This window comes from Pipistrellus hanaki (genome assembly GCF_964339955.1).
Source record: "Pipistrellus hanaki genome assembly, chromosome: 4".
Classification (NCBI taxonomy): domain Eukaryota; kingdom Metazoa; phylum Chordata; class Mammalia; order Chiroptera; family Vespertilionidae; genus Pipistrellus; species Pipistrellus hanaki.
The window spans coordinates 24,801,052-24,812,682 of NC_140506.1; positions in this window are offsets into that span (position 1 = coordinate 24,801,052).

Consider the following 11,631-nt stretch of genomic DNA (forward strand, 5'->3'; position numbering starts at 1 on the left):
AGGACCCCTGCCTGCAGACTCAGAGACTCTCAGCCCTCAGCAGCAGGTCATGGGTCTTGCCAACCTCTTGCATAATTGTCCTCATCTTCTCTGGCTGGTTCTTTTTGGAAAACACATCTTTGTGCTGGGACACTGTGCAGACTGCTAGCAGCAGGCACCCAGTATAGACAGCCGCCTTCTGAGGCCTCCTTGTCTAGAAGGTCAACTGCAGGAAGCTTGTGTAGATAACTTCAAGAGATTTGTGTAGATGACAACTTGTAGGGGGCTGTGTAGACAGTCAGGTGCAGGAGGCTAGACCCTCAGACTCACATTCTTTGTCCTCCTCATCTTCTCAAAAAAAATCTGTGCAATATTTTTAATGGGATTGGAACTGTTCATATGAAATTGGCTCACCTGCTCTTAAGTGCAATTTAAATTAGCTGCAGACAATTAGTTTATTCTAGGTATATGTTCTTATTAAATACTTGTTAAATAATCAAGGATTCTTGAAATGCCATGCACTGGTTAAAATATGTGTGGGGTGAGAAGCAGAAGAGGACAGGAGTAGAGAGCAGTGGGAGGGGAGAAACAGCAGCTGGGGTTCGATTCCCAGCCCCTCCACTTGCTGACAGCTCCTCACAGTTAATTAACTTGCCACCTCGGTGGTGCCTCCAGCTCTTCGTTATGCAGAAAGTGAGCAAAAACACGCTTCCTTAACTGAGATGTCTTCTAGTAAAACTCTCTGTGAGAAGTGCTGAATCCCTGTTAGGTACATATGCAAAGGGAACTTGGGTTGGTAGAACAAGTTTAATTACTATTTCATGGAACTTATGGGCTTTTAACTGCCACAGAATAAGGGATGGCATTTTAGCAATGACATCAATTAAGTTGGAAAATATGCTTATAAATACATTATGTATATGTTATAGCCAAAAATTTAAAGTGGGCAGGAACACTGTGTATGTCTCTGTGTGCGCGTATGTGTGCAAGCATGAGCATGTCTGCCTGTGCATATTCTGCCAGGTCCCCTCCCCTGGAAGAATGGTATCATTTTCCAGACCTTCTTCCCTGCTCTCAAGACTTAGCGCAGAGACCTTTTGATTGGGTAGGAAACTCAAAGATGAAAAAGAAACTTGTGAAATTCAAAACCATTTTTATGAATATTAAATGCTATTAATTTTAAGGAATGGCCTTGAAAGAGTAGTTCAATAGATAAATGCATTTGAAAAATTTCCTCTCAGCCTAGCATTTTATTTGTTTAATTAGTGGCTACAAACATCATTTGTATCATAACTGAGCCAGCATTCTGTGGGCTGGGGAACAAGTAGATTATACTCATGTTTTTGTTTTGGTTTTCAAGGACATTTTGTTTTGGGGTGGTTCTATTGGGAATGTGGGAAGACATAATTATGATAGAACTAAGTTGTACTTCCGCTAATGGGTCTGCTCTGGGCTTATTTGACTTAGCAGGTGTGGAGGGAGGAATCTTTGATGACAGAGATTGGGTAGATTGACAGCAGCCAATGATGAGAGAGACTGTTCATTCAGGATCCATGGTCACATCACAGGTGGGCCATTCCAGCATTTGTTATGTCATGGTTTCTTTGTCCCATATGGGACCACTCATTTTTTAAAAAAATATATATATTTTTATTGATTTCAGAGAGAGGAACAGAGAAGGAGAAAGAGATAGAAACAGCAATGATAAGAGAGAATCATAAATCTGCTGCTTTCTGTGCTTCATCTACTGGGGATTGAGCTCACAACCCAGGCATGTGCCCTGACAAGGAATCAAACTGTGGCCTCCTGATTCAGGGATAATGCTCAGCCACTGAGACACACTGGCTGGACAGGACTACTCATTTAAAAAACACACATATGGTTTATGGTTAATGTGGAAACCTGAGTTAACTCCAGTGGTCAGGGTAAAGATAAGAAGCTTGGGCATTGTTCGGCACTTTGGAAGAGTGATCAGGGTCTCTCTCATGTAACTTGCATGGGGAGGGGGCTTTTGGCTTGAGATGCTTCACAACAGTATTGATTCAGACCGAGAGTTGATGCAAGTTGTGGGATCAGCCAAGACTTAGCAGTAGATTATTTTAGCTATCACGTCTATGTCTCATATAAACTTCTTACAAATCCCTGAGGTATCTGGGTTGATGTTACTTCACTTTCACACAGGAAAGTACTGAGGCTGTGAGTGATTAAGGACACACAGCTAATTATCAAGGCAGTCACTGCCAGCATTCACTTAGTGCTTCCTGTGTGCAGTTAGCATGGATGATCTCATCTAATACTCACAGCAGTGCTACGGCACAGTGATGACTATAATCCCCATTTTACAGGTGAAAAAACTGAGGCTCAAAAGTTGCCCAGATTAATCCAGGGCAAAGCATTTGCTCTGGATTCCGCTGCAGGTTAGGCAGGCTCTAGATTTCCTACACAGCCCAGATAAACCTTCACCCAAAGTCTGCTCCTCCAAGGATTTCTCCTTCCCTGTGCCACACCCCACAAGGCCATCAGCTAACTAGCTAACTAGCTAACTAGCTAACTAGCCTTTGGGTAAATGAATGCCATGGATAAAATGAAGACAATGGGCCAGGACCAGCCCAGGGTTGTGTGGGTGAGGATTTCCCAAGCTCTCATCATCATCAATGGCAATCTTCTCAGTAAGTGTCCACCTATAATTGTTTGTGAACATATAGCAAAGGAAAATGAACACAAACTCCATCCTACATGCAACAGATAGGGAATGGCAGAATGTCCCTTCTAATTTCAGTAGATTAGAGTAGCTAGCTGCTAGCATCAGTCCTTCTTAAATGACTCCACAGTAAGTTTACAAAAAGGGCTTTAGCATTTGGAAAACAAAAAACAAAAAACAAAAACAAAAACAAGCAAACTGTGTAATCCAAAACCATTGCTAAGCAAAAAGGTAGCAATGATCACTGTTCTCAGCTGTCAGGCCCAGGTGGCAGCCACCTTCTGTCATATATGGGTGCTGGTTGGGGCAGGGACACTTCTGGGACTGACCTCAGGCTCATCCAGAGCTCAGCAAATGAAGATTAAGAAAGTACTCTGGCCTCTGTTCTTCTGGAACCTGAAACTAAAAACTCAGCCCTCTTTTTCTTTTCTGAGATTTTTACTTTTTTCATTTTATAAACTTTATCTCTATTTCTACCCTCCTTCTACCTATCTTTCCCCTTGTCCATAGAGTTTAAATTTCTAAGAATAACTCAAAATCTGAAAGCAAGATGAGCTATATAGAGCTGTGGCTTATGCCAACCATTCTTTTAATTTTCTCTCTTGTAATGAGTGCACTGTTGGCTTCTTGCTGACTCGATTCCATGGGACACCAGCCAGGTATACTTATACTGAACTGAGGGAATAACCCACATAAGCATGTCCCATCTCTCGCACTTTCCATTAAACTCTTTCCCTTTTTTCCCCCCAACTGAGCTTGCTTGGCTCAAACATTAGTTGAAGTCACTTAAGTTTTAAACATCATGCACAATATCTTTGCCTTTTGCGCTCGCTCTCTCTCTCTCTCTCTCTCTCTCTCTCTCTCTCTCTCTCTCTCTCTCTCTCTCTCATACACACACACACGCACACACACACAGAGTTCCTGGAGGAGACTGCATTGCTCCCCTAATTGCACACTGAGTCTCATCTCCTGTGATTCCTGCTTCGCCTGCACAATCTAATTTTGGAGCAGGAGTTATGTCTACGTTATTTCTCATGGATTAACAACCCTTAAGCAAGACGTATTAAGTTGACCGCGTATTTCAGGAATATTTTGGGACTGTCACTCATCACCAGTCAGCAAGTTGGCACATTCTGTCTAGCACCAGCTGCCTGGAGAAATTGCAAGGCACAGTGGAGCCCCTCTTCCTTTCGTTAGGCTGTCTCTCTCACATATATTTAGAGCTGGGCAAGAGGTGCCCGCATGCCGAGTTTCAGTGGGCGCTCATCTCCAGGTTTTGAGAAGTAAACATTTTAAGTTTAAGTTGAATCGTGAAGGCACTGCTTGAGGGTCAATAAGCAAGTTGCTTCTGAAAGAGTAAGGAGCAGTGGGACAGTTCTTGAGCACATCCTCCTGCAGATGTGCACCCACCACTGGCTGTGTGACTTCAACATCCCCCCAACTGGCCTCTCATGGGAGCCATCCTCACCAAGGGGACCCTTGCTGCATGCCTGGCCTCCCTTGGAGGCCTGTGGGTCATAGTGAGCTTCCTTATAGGCTTCTCTGTAAGTGTCCAGGAGGGACTGCCCACCACACAGCAGTGGGTCCCTTCTCTACACAGTGCGAGGCATGTGTTTCAAAAGAGTGACTGTTAGAGTGAATATGTTGTACACTGTGTTTTAAATGTATATTCGTTGGTGTCTCATAATCTGAGAAGCTGTAGGAAGGGCAGATTGGCTGTACAGTCACAGCCCACCTTGCAGCTCCAGCAGCCACATCCTTCAACTTCTCCAGTCTCACCACCTCACCTGTGACCAGAGAGGGTCCCGCAGAACCACTCCTAAGAAACTCCGTGACTCCATTTCTTTTTCAGTTTGTAGGCTGTTAGACAGTTCTACAAAACTTAACAATTTTAACAATTATCAGATGACAGAGCAATTAATTTATTATCCGAATGAAATGTTTTCATTACAAATTTTCTTGGTTGAGAAGTGAACATTGTAGTAACAAATTTGGAATTATTTTCTTTAGAAAAGGTTATATTTAAAACAAAATACATGTGAAGCACACAGAAATCAGATGATCTTATAATACTTTAATAATTATTTAGTATCTTATTCAATACATTGAATATTATTAACTCTATCACATTATTTACAGAAATTTTTACTAGAGGAATAACTTAGAATGGCTCACAAAACTTGTAAACTACAAATGGATGTTGGGTATACTGTTTATGAATATGATTCCAAACTTAAAAGGAAATGTTTAAAAAAGAAAGCAATGCAACCCTCCAATGGTGGTATGTTTTCTTGACAGTGGACAGGAGAGAGATTTGCAGAAGGTGAATAACATTGAAAAGAAAGCCTGTGTGAGTTCACTCCACTGACTTAGAGCTTTTGCTGCTAGAACAGTAGAAGGGTAGTATTGGCAAATTGTTTGCTTTGATGTCCCAGGTGGGCCCAGGAACTTCTGAGTCCCTGTTTTAGGCAGGATGCTTGGGAATGCAGGGCTCAAGGGACAGAGTGACTCAGCGGGGGTTTGTAACTTAAAACATAGCAATGACATGAAAGCCAGGTTCTTGTCTGGTCTGTGTGTCTTCTTTCCATGTATTTGTAGTCTGGGAGAGGAGGAATGGGATTCCTGATCTTCAAGACTCTCATAGTACTTTAAAATATTAATTCATTAATGCTCCATTAGCCATGGGAGGCTCCCTCAGAAACTGCATTCCAGAGAGGATGTGATTTCCCTGAGTACACAGGCACCTGTCCCAGAGCTGGGGAGGAGCTGTGACCACAGTCCCTAATAGCACACGGGTCACAGGATACACTGCACTTGGAACCAGAATCCGGCTTTTTCCCCTTGAGAAGAATCCCTTTTTCCAGATTGCAGCATGTTCATGAAGAGGTTTTGAATAAAAACGGCAAAAGTGATCAGGTGATGGCTTGCCACCTCTTAAATGCTCTCTGGCTCCGAGTCAGGCTGCAGGAGGAAGTGTTTTACCCGTGGACAGACTGTTCCTGCTGCACTTAGAAGTAATGAAACAGATTGAAAGACATTTAAAAATACCTTTCCCTGGCTGGCAGGGTGATGGCAGATGGGTAAGGAAGAGTTTAGTATGCTCAGAGTGAAAGTTCTTTATTGGAAAAGTTGACAGGTGCTCCATTTATATGAGAAACCCCAGCTATTGTTATCCAAACGTCTCGGAATCCTTAACATGGCACTTGTCATAGGCATATAGATCATGATTCTGTTTGAGCAGTGTTGTTCCAAATTCTATTAATAATTCTTCACAAGCATGTCACCAGTGACTAAAATGACCTTGGATTTTACAAATGAAAAGTTGTCCCAACCACATCCAGGGGTGAGTAAAAAGTAGGCAGAAGGGTCCCAGTGGGTCCCAACCCTTTTATATAATTTGCATGGCCCTTGTTAGACAATTTTCATTTCTTTTCTTTTTTTTTTTTTTTTAAATATATTTTATTGATTTTTGTACAGAGAGGAAGGGAGAGAGATAGAGAGTTAGAAACATCGATGAGAGAGAGTCATTGATCAGCTGCCTCCTGCACACCCCCCACTGGGGATATGCCCGCAACCAAGGTACATGCCCTTGACCGGAATCGAACCTGGGACCCTTCAGTCCCCAAGCCGACGCTCTATCCATTGAGCCAAACCGGTCTCGGCTAGACAATTTTCATTTCAAAGTCTCATTTTAACTTCCTTTGGGGACACCATTTCATGGGTGTGAATTTGGGTGAAAAAAAAACAACCTTCTTGTTTTTTCCAAAACGTAGAGCTAATGAGATTAGACTTGAAGGTTGGCTTCTCTGAGTTTAGAGCAAGATAAAATCATTTCAAGAGCCACAATCCCCATCTTACCTCTAAACTGAGAGGGCTGGAGACTACTCAAGAATCTTCAGGTAGTTCGAAGTGTCTGTAATTCTGTCTACCCAAGTGGGAGTGCCTTTGACTGTGGGTGAGCAGCTCCTCTCTGGGAGGGAGGACCACCTCAGACCGTGGAACCCAGAGTATAAAACAGAACTTTCCACATGCACAGCCTCGGATCAAAAGTATGGACCTCAATGTCATGCCTCAATCTATGTGGCCATGGCCTTGCCCACATCAGCGTGTTAATTAATTCAACTCATATTACTGCACTTAATTGTATTCCTGATGCTGGATTCCAATTTAGCCATTTATAGGTACTGTACCTTTAATCTATTAAACAAGAACAGGGAAGGAGCATCAATGTAATTGCTCTAGATCTAAGAATTTTTAATCCCAAGGTTCTCTGGGTTGATGTGCTATTAAGAGCTCTTTGAACAAAGCAAGTCCCATATGAAGTTCACCAATAACATTTATTTGTCCTTTAAGTTGTTAAAATTACCTTGGATAAAAGGCCAAGTCATAACTTTCATTACATAGTTATTCAGTCTTCCTGGCATATGATAGTGTGTGTCTTCCTGGCATAGGACAGGGCGTGGCTATAGGAACAGAAGTATCTCACTCATGTAGAAACTGTCACATGAACACATGCTGACCATGGACTGAAATGTCCATGGGTATGTGAGATGGACTCAGTAACTGTTTTATTTTCAAACTCTGGGTTGAGACCCATAGTGGGTTATAAGCTCAATTAGCAGTTTTTCTTAGATGAAATGGGATATAATAGAAAATATAATTGGATAGGTTTGTGAACTTGTATGTCAGTTGTGTGTGTGTGTGTGTGTGTGTGTGTGTGTGTGTGTGTAGCTCTACAGTAAGTTTCTTTCTGAGGGTGTGGTGAATGGTTCGGAAGCGACTGGTAGATCTGTCAGTAGCTGATTATTGGTGCTTGTTGTTGTAACCTACCTGAAATCCTCCCTTCTGTGGGACTCAGTGGGGCAAAGCCAGTGCACTCAGCAAGCCTAAAGCTGAGTCCGCCCTCTGCCATTTCCTGCATGTGGTGAGCATCCTTTACTAACAGGAGATTGGGGATAGTGCACACCTATCAATAAAATGACTAAATAGCCCCCAACACAAGAGTGAAACTACCTAATCAGGGGGAAAAACTGGGGCTGTGGTGATTGGTCCCTGTCTCAGTAAACAGTTAAGGGTACAAACTACTAAGAATGACCCATTATTGTCATGTCTTCTCTTGCTAGGGAGAGAGGGCTCCTGGTGCCCAAACTGTGTTTAGCAGGGCTCAGAAACATTTTTGTGGTGCCCTTGTGGAAGCCCTCGCTTCTGGAAGCTTCCAGACTGCCTGTTTCTATCTTAAGCACCCTGTGGGTTCACTCCATCATTCCACGGACGCCACGTGGAGACCTTTCTACAAATCCCTGGGTTCTAGTTCTGAGGACAGAGGTCTCAACAGGTAAAGCAGCCCAGACCTCTGAATTGAATCTAAGAAACTTGCTCAAAATATGTGGAAAGAAAAAAGCACACCGACAAAGACCAAGCCATTTGAAGCTTAATTTCCAAGTGCGATTTCTTCCCCCTCAGGAACCCAGAACGGATGTGGAAACTCAACTGTCCTCCCAGGCAAGCTTCTTTCTGGGAACCACCAAGGAATATTAGTCTTATTCCATTTAATCAGCAGATCTGAGCAACAAAGAGCCCTCTTCATTAAGGGCACTCAGAAATTCTGGCCAGCTGTTTCCTGCCACTTGGAGGAGGACAAGGCAGAGAGGGAGAAGCCAGCCACTCTTGGGACTCTTGTGGTCTCACTGCAGCTCTGCGATGTAATTCCACTTTTATCATTTCATTCTGAAACCAGTCCCTGAATCCAGGAGCCAGTCTGTGACGTACAGGCTTAACTTTGACACGCTTTAATGCATATCACACACACTAAATTTCTGGAGATGTGCAAATGGTTTCCAGCTAAGTCTTTGTTTTGTCAAGTACATATCTACTCTTAAAATCCATTGGACTTGAAGTCCCGGGATGGTTGGAGACCAGCATGCCAAGTAATGTGTAGTGGATGGCTCACTCCCATGCCCAGTGAGATACTGTATAATCTTCTCTTTCATTCTAGAATATGAAAAATGCTTTCCTTCAAAAAGTGTGTCTCTGATGCTCACTTTGCAATGGGACTTTATCTTGACACATATTCTCTGGCTACCATTACAGGAGGGATGAATAGGATGTGCCCGATTGTCTAAACCAGTGCATGGCAGTTCACATGCACTGGAGTGTGGTGTCATGGGGTGTCTGTGAGCCCAGGGGAGACCAGAGTGTAAGAGAGGCCTATCCCCCAGGGCAGGGACCATCCCAGAATGATAGGACTCATTGCCTACAGAAACCCATTTTATTTCCCACAGGTAAATTCCATTTACTCTTTCCTCGTGTTCAGACTATCAATGGTCACTACGCATGACCACAAAACATGCAGGAGACCTTGGCTCCCTGTTTGTCTGCACATGGAAGCAGTGTCCTTGATATTTTAGGGAGAGGTGGACTAAAGGAAGGATGAAACAACCATCCCAGCTGTGGCCACTAACTGGGCTGCTAGTGGAGACGCTCATCTCTGGACCATCACTGTGGCCATTGAGAGCAGGGGTTGTGCTGATCACCTGACCTGTGCCACCTTCCCTGTCCCAGACCAGCCCCTGAACATAGACCAATCGCATGTTTCATGCCTGCAATGGGATCAGCCCCACTGGTAGGACCGATAGAGCATGTGTATGGGTTGGGGCAGCAATTCAGTGTCCAGAAAGGCAGGGCCAACCTATGTCCAGCCCATCTTACCTGCTACTTCCCTCACTTGTCCCCAACGCCCACTTCCCGCAATTCCAAAGCCACAGATGCAGTCACAGATGACTCATAGTCACATTCCCAAAGGCAATGCCAGGGTTCTGCGACTACTGTGACCACAGGAGTCTCACTAACAGACGAATCTGATTGATGTGATTAATGATATAATTAATAATGTGATTAATGACATAATAATAAGCCTTTATCTTTCCCCCCCAAATAATACAGACCAGTACGAGCATGTGACTTTCTGAGTTAGGAGTTTTTGATATCAGAGTAATTCATGAAATTTTATTCCTGGCTATGGAGCCTTCAGTTTCCCTGAGATTCTGCCTGGAGAAAGATGCCCTGTCTCTCACTCTGTGTGAGAGTGTGAATGTGTAAAGCAATTCTTCCCAGTGCTGGGTCACCCAAAGGCTGCCTCCTTCCGGCCTGGGCAGGGAGACATGGTAGGAAACCGACAGAAAACTGAGGTTTTGTTTGTTTTAACGAACATCCAGGCATCTTTAGGAGCTGGGCATTGCTGGCTTTTCTCAAAGATACTCAAGAAGTATGGATGAGCCTGACCCTAGTGCCTGCCTCCCTGAGTGAGGTCTGAGACTTCTGTGCCCACCAGGGGAGGGGTGCTGGTGCCAGATCGGAGGAGAGGGTGCTCCCCTGCACTGTGCATGACTTGGGGTGATGGCCGCAGGATAACTCTGACGCTTGTTTGGGTTGAGGATATTCTAGGCGCTGAGTCAGCACTGACTCATCACAGTTATCCTTCACTCTGCTCACTTATTTGCAATTTGGCAAAAGATAGAAAATGTAATGGCTTCTATTTTTAAATGCGTGTGCAGGGATATTATACCCAAAATCATTAAGGGTACCAGTGTCTCTCTATAGCCTTTGGGTACTAGGATAATTCAAAAATATCAAATGGACTTGGTAATTAATTTCATAAATGTGTATATTTGGATTCTGACATAGAAAAAAATAAACATTCCTTTAAAAATATAGTTTTGAATTGACAAATAATGTGTAAATATGCATGATCACATAATAATTTTTAAATTAATCATGTGAAAAGCCAGCAAAATGCAATACTGTAGGCAAACCATCACATCATGAAGTTATTTTTACTTCTGAGTCCAAGTTGGGTACTATAGAGCTGAAAGGAGGTGAAACCTGCTTTGTAGGGGTCACAAATCTTTATTTTCCACCCAGCAGTGACTGATCTTGTGCAGAAATTGAACATCTTTCCACATGGATTCTTTCTCCCCTACTATAATTTAAAAAATGGCCCATTTTGGATTAATTTTAAAATATTTTTGAAGTAAAATTTCCAAGCATTTATAAAAATAATGGGACAATCAAAATGAAGCACTTGAAATGGTCACCACGAAAAACTATGTTGGATCAACAGCTGCTCTTTCAACTGAGCAGCCCATCAGATTAGCCTTGAAAACAGTGTGGAACTCCAGAACCAAAAACCTGCCTTAGGCCACAGGACCCATCCCTCCTGTTCTGGAGATGAAATCATGGATGACGTTAATTGCAACAATGATCATGGTTATTTATTGGCAGAAGGCATTTCTAAGGAGTTTGGAGGACAAGGAGTAAAATGAAAGCTAGTCTGCATAGTATCTCCATAAAATGGTCAAGCTTTCATTACCAGGGATGCCATACCTGCGACCCTGGGAGAGAGGCAGTGGTGGGCCAAGTGGGCGCTAGCTATACCCTAGGAATGCACTTGGAGTCACTGCTTGGTCTGGCACATTTACAGGCCAATCACAGCTTGCAAGAGGATTGTGGCTGATGTCATCAGATTTCATCCTCAGCCCTTACTTCCTTCTTTCTATGGAGTCTGTGAAATCTGAGTCCCATGTCAATGTCGAAAGAGCATTGAGGAGAACAGGCAGAAGACACCGCACATTCAACATATGGTTATTGAAACATGGTTTGCAGCTGTGTATGTCACCTTCCCACATTTCCTTTGCCCGGGTTGTTCAGGAAATACTTTTGTGCAAAGGAATACACTTAGTTCTGCATCTTCTTCCCTGCTGTTTCTGAAATAGCTTTAGTTGAAGTTCATGATGAGGCTCCCAGAGGAGAAATATTTACCTCAAAGATGACACCAGGACATTTGGGCACAGGGATGTGTGCACACCAACACCAGTGTGCCATGTGAAGATGGCCCACTGGGCACCATCATTCAAATGCAAAGGAATGTTGGGTCTGAAGGTACCTAATTACCC